The sequence below is a fragment of the Limulus polyphemus genome, unplaced genomic scaffold (genome assembly GCF_000517525.1).
Source record: "Limulus polyphemus unplaced genomic scaffold, Limulus_polyphemus-2.1.2 Scaffold567, whole genome shotgun sequence".
NCBI classification, from domain to species: Eukaryota; Metazoa; Arthropoda; class Merostomata; order Xiphosura; family Limulidae; genus Limulus; species Limulus polyphemus.
In genome coordinates this window covers 131,039-136,392 of record NW_013666177.1, presented here as the reverse complement: position 1 = coordinate 136,392, position 5,354 = coordinate 131,039, and positions in this window count along the sequence as shown.

Below are 5,354 nucleotides of genomic sequence, written 5' to 3'. Positions count from 1 at the left end.
GTCGTGTTCAGAGCACGCCCATCCTCCCAACTGCTTTCCTTAATCTATCTAATCGCACAGAAAGCCATAGGAGCTGCTTTCGGCGATTGTTACCATATGTTTTCATATGGAATAGCACGAATACCCATTTCTTTCTCCAGTTGCTTTAGTTAGGTGACGGTTGAATTGATATGTCAAAGAAGTAACTCGGGTATACTTGACTTGTGTCACTTTTCCTGATGGAGATCATTCTTGATTATGTTGCCTGGGGAGTGTTACAAGACGCCGCACTTTGCTTACCACGGCTGGGGTACGACTTGTCGCATATCTCTTTCTGGATCGTCCCAGTGCTCCAAGTTGATCCATATTTCTTTGTTTTTCAATGCCATTAAGTTCAAGGGATATCCACGTCTGGGAAAATTTAAATCCCTGAAAGTATTACCATCATCAATCACACATTCAACATTAATGTTTTCAATAAAATGGATACTTTCAACTTTGATAGTTATAAAATTTCCAAATACATATTCCAAGCAAGTTATGTTACAATGTTTACTACTCTCGGCTTATTAGATACGATAGATTTTGTAGTTGGAACTCGTACACTCACTCGCATTATTCATAATCAAGGCTTCTCATTGCGAAAATTAAACACAAAATTCATTCAACTCTGTGGAAAATCTAACAACGTTCTTGCTAAAGATTATGTGTTTAGAAGTTTTACAGAATATCATACTCTTTTAAAGACTTTCGCGTCTACAATTTGACTCTTTGGGATGTTGTTTGAGGTAATAGTAAACAACTTTAGTGTATCAGTCACTATTGGTTTTAACAACTGTTTTAGTTGTTATTGTATATAGTTAGTATTAGCTAAGTTTGACATTGTATCCTTAGTTTAGTTTGATTATTTTTTATTTTCTATATTTACTTTCTTTATCATATTACGCCTCGTGTATTTGTACATACAATGTATTATTTTTATAGAACTTTCGAATTTCTAGAAGCCTAGCGTGTTTCCTTTTCGGATTTTAGAGAAGATTGAATTTAATCTTTGTTATTTTTTTCAGCCGCCTCTAATTGTTTGCTAAGGTGATATTTAAGTAAGACAAAGTACGTATTAGGTTTAGCTAGTTATTTTCTTCTAATTACATTTAACATTACTTTATTATAATGATCATGTCAGGTATTGTTTTATTTTGTATCTTTATATAAAATTGGTTTTTGTTTGTGCCCTGGAAAAGCTGGTGATATATAAACCCAACCCACAAAAATATATGGCATTAATGTCACTGACGTTATATAGAAAAACACGTAATGAGTTTTTTGTTTGTAAACTGCAGTGTTAGAGCGAGAAAGAATATCTAAAGAAATATACATCTAGACATAATCTAGTGTTTGTGGGTTCAAGAAGTAAAATATACTATTTATTAGTCATTTTATTAATAATATTGGTTACACTAGTCAGTTATTAATTCTAATTACTTTTATTTTCATTTGTCATTCATTATTCTACTTTTATTATAAAAATTGTTTTGCACGGTTAGATTATACTTCGTATTTAGGACTAACCTTAGTTTAGTAAACTGGCCAAACCTCGTGAGATATTATTTTGATTATGGCCGAAAATATTCTTAAGAGCGAGGGTACCCAACTAATGAAATAATACATTTTAATGTCTATAAATCTGAACGTAAGAAAAGTATCTTTAATTAACTATATTGACGGCCATATTGATTGTTTTTAATTTTGCTCTAAGAACATAATTTACTTTGATCGGAAGTTGTTATTATTCATCAACTACATCTTGAATATCTTGGAGCATTTAACTCATCAAAATCATACGCATATCGTGTTTTCTCAGAATTTTCTCTTATTTAACGTTTATTCATTGAATTATTATAATTGAGCTGCATAGTATAAAGAGTTAACTACTAGTTGAAAGTTGGTAATATGTTGAACTTTTTTAATGGTTAAATGTAGATTGATTCTATCACGAAAAAATGCCAGAGCAATAGATAGGTTTTGATTATACAACAGACTATGCAGTAAATGTAAGATGTTAAAGTTATTTACTTTTCTGCCATTCATTGCAATCAATGAACACACGAACAATCGCGAGGACGTTTCCTTTTTACTTGTATTAGTCCTCCGGTGGGACAGCGGTAAGTTTACAGACTCACTACGTTGAAATCCGGGGTTCAATTCCCGCGGTGTAATGTGGCTTTGCTCTGAAACAAACAAGCAAACAATACTTGTATTGATTTAAAGTCTATCTCTCTTATACGACGTTATTTCTTAACACACAAAAAAAAATTGCCAACTCTTGAATAAATCTTACATAGTAGAAGTGAAAATACAGATGAAATTTATCACATATGTATTACATACGCTCGTTATTTCGCTTTAGATTCCAACTAAGTGAGCCATTGTTGCTTAATAAACACACAAATTGACATGAAACGTTTTTTGAGTGAATGTTCATACTGCTAGTTGCAATGCACTAGGATTGTATCATATATCTATCATAGACGCTCATTGTTCAACTTTGGAGTCTCGCTGAGTGGGACAATTTTGTTTAACATACACAAAACTTGATAAGAGACAATTCTACAATTCTTGATTGAATCTTACGTACTACAAGTGGCAATACACGTCATATATATATCATGTGCGCTCATGGCTTCATTTTGAACTCTCCGCGTCCAAACTGATTTATGAGCATTTACAGATACAAGGATAATTCTTGTTTCTTGGCACACATTTTCCACAAGGAATGAAAAATCGTTGCATGAAGAGGAAGTTATGAAAAATGTGTATAAATCTCCTTTAAGGAAGTTACAAACATTGAGAGATTGACAAATTAGACCAAAGCTTTTCTATCACCGCCTGGACATAACGTAAGTACGAAAAGCTTACACATGCAAGTATCATATATTAATGTGGTCAAACATATAGAGAAATGGTGTGATCAGAGATGTTGTGCACGTGATCTTTACTTGTTTGTGTGTGTAAAGAAAGAGAGGGATAAAAGACCGTTATTCAAATGAAAATATACACATTAATAAAAAGACAAATGCATATAATACATTTTAATAAAGAAAATGTATGTACGTAGAAAACAAGAGTCTGTTATCTCACTTATATATAGATATTATAGAAATATTGATTGTAGTAAAAGTAAGGGCTTTCTCACAAGCTTGTGAATCAACAGTAAGCTTGAGGGCTTACAAAGCAAAAAATAATAGTTAGATACCCACGGTGAGCATACTTCAGATAGTCCATTGAGTAACTTTGCGCTTAAATACAAACAAACTCACAAACTGGTTTGTGATGACAGCGTCAACAATAAAATTAAGAAACTATAATTTATAAATTTGGCTAAAGATCTACGGAAAAGTTTGATCATAAGACTAATATTATTTTCAAAATTAAATTACTATAAATTATTATTTTTTAAATAACTTACTGTCTTATTTAAAATTTTGAAGAAAACGTTTCCGATCATTCAATTTGGTAATCAGAAAACTTGTTATTATAGCTTCTCTGGTGTTGAAACTCTCCATTAGTGGTGGCCCATACTAATAACCTTACCAGTTGACTTCAGCTGCTAGTCGAAAGTAATATATATTTCATGCCACTGTATACTCTTGCCTTAGGCTATAAAGAGTGATTATTTATTAAAGGACACCAAGCGTGAACTGGAAGGGCAAGTCACATTATTTCAGCTTTAGTATCTTTATTGAATATTAAACGGGGAACAAAACGAAGGAGAATGAGTAAATATACAGTAATTTCTTTCATTATTGTTATTTTTTGCTAAGAAATCATAACACATTTTTATGCACATTCAAGAAAAATAACATTGGACAACAAAATATTTGCTACTGGAGAAAACTGAAGTTATTCGGCGTGATTTCAAAAATGTAGTTAGAATTTGTCTTTCAACTTTATATTTTAAGTTATTGTAATATCTGCAATCAACTCAGTACAGTAGATTTATGCCGTAAAAGTAAGTATACTTGGACAGTTTGATAGGCAAAAGTCATTCATTTTAGATAACTTTAGCATTGACTATATTGTATTGATGTAAAATTTAAAATATATTGTTCATATATGCTATTTGTTCTTGATATGATTGTAGCGGATTGCACTACTTTTCCTTTATTCCCACGCTCAACTACTCCGCTCGGAAATCACGAAACCCTCAACTGTTTAGTTTGCTAAAAAAATCGAGAAGTCCCTCGACTGAGCATGAAAGGGGCGGAGTCAGACTCCTCTCTCTCTTAGTTGCCTCTCACTCACTCAGTTGGTTACTTCGCCTCGCTCTGCGCACAGTCAAACAAATATCCGATTTTCTTCCTCGCATCATACCCACGATATAATCAAATTCTACAAAATTTTGTTGTTGTTTTTTAAATATTTTAAACTTTAGTTCTGTAAACATAAATTATTTTATATTTTATAGACAATCATTTGAAATGCTGGCTGCTTCCAGTTCAAGTAAAGTCCGAAAGTACAAAAATCACCCAAGCAGTCTGTGCTACATTTGTGGAAAATATATTACAGTTTCATAAAGGAAAAACATCGTAAAGGTAGCTTACCACCACTATTTTGGGTGTAAAATTGGGGACCAGTAAAAACATTGGACTCCACGCGTGTGTTGTACAGTTTGCAGATCTGGTTTGATACAGCAGCTGAATAAGAAGAGAGCAAGTATGCCATTTACAGTTCCCATGATATGACACGAGCTTAAAGATCATCTGACTGCTATTTTCGCATGCAGATTATACATTCTTAAATGCAATGTTTAATGAATAAATAAAGTTATTAAAGAAAAAGTTGTCTTTTTCACGACATATAAGAATATTTTGGATAAACCTATCATAACTAGAAAAGTAGAGGTGGTCAGTAATTTTATGATATTTAGTATCAGCATCCAATTACTCAGAAACAGTTGCATTTTTCTAGCACCAGAGAAGCGTTTTTGTTGCCCAATGTAATCACTATAACTTGTTTTACAAAGGTTGAAAATTAATCAATTCAGGAATATGCTTGGTTCTAGCTGGGCTCTAGCCGAGGAAACTTTCAAAATTAGTAGGTGTTAAGGAACAGATAATAACAATTTCTATATGAAAAATATAGTTACATTTTCAATTAAAGGTTAAGCGAACATACGTATATTTCATGCATGTTTAGAAACAACACCTTCTATTTGATGTATTCATATTTTAACTACATGCTTAAATCTACCAAGGTTATGTACATGAAGTGGTAATCTATTCTGCACAAACAGAAATATTATATACACTGAGTGGTCACAAGTAAATAGACACCTAGTTTTTCGTCATTTAACTGATTTATGCTAACTAATTTGT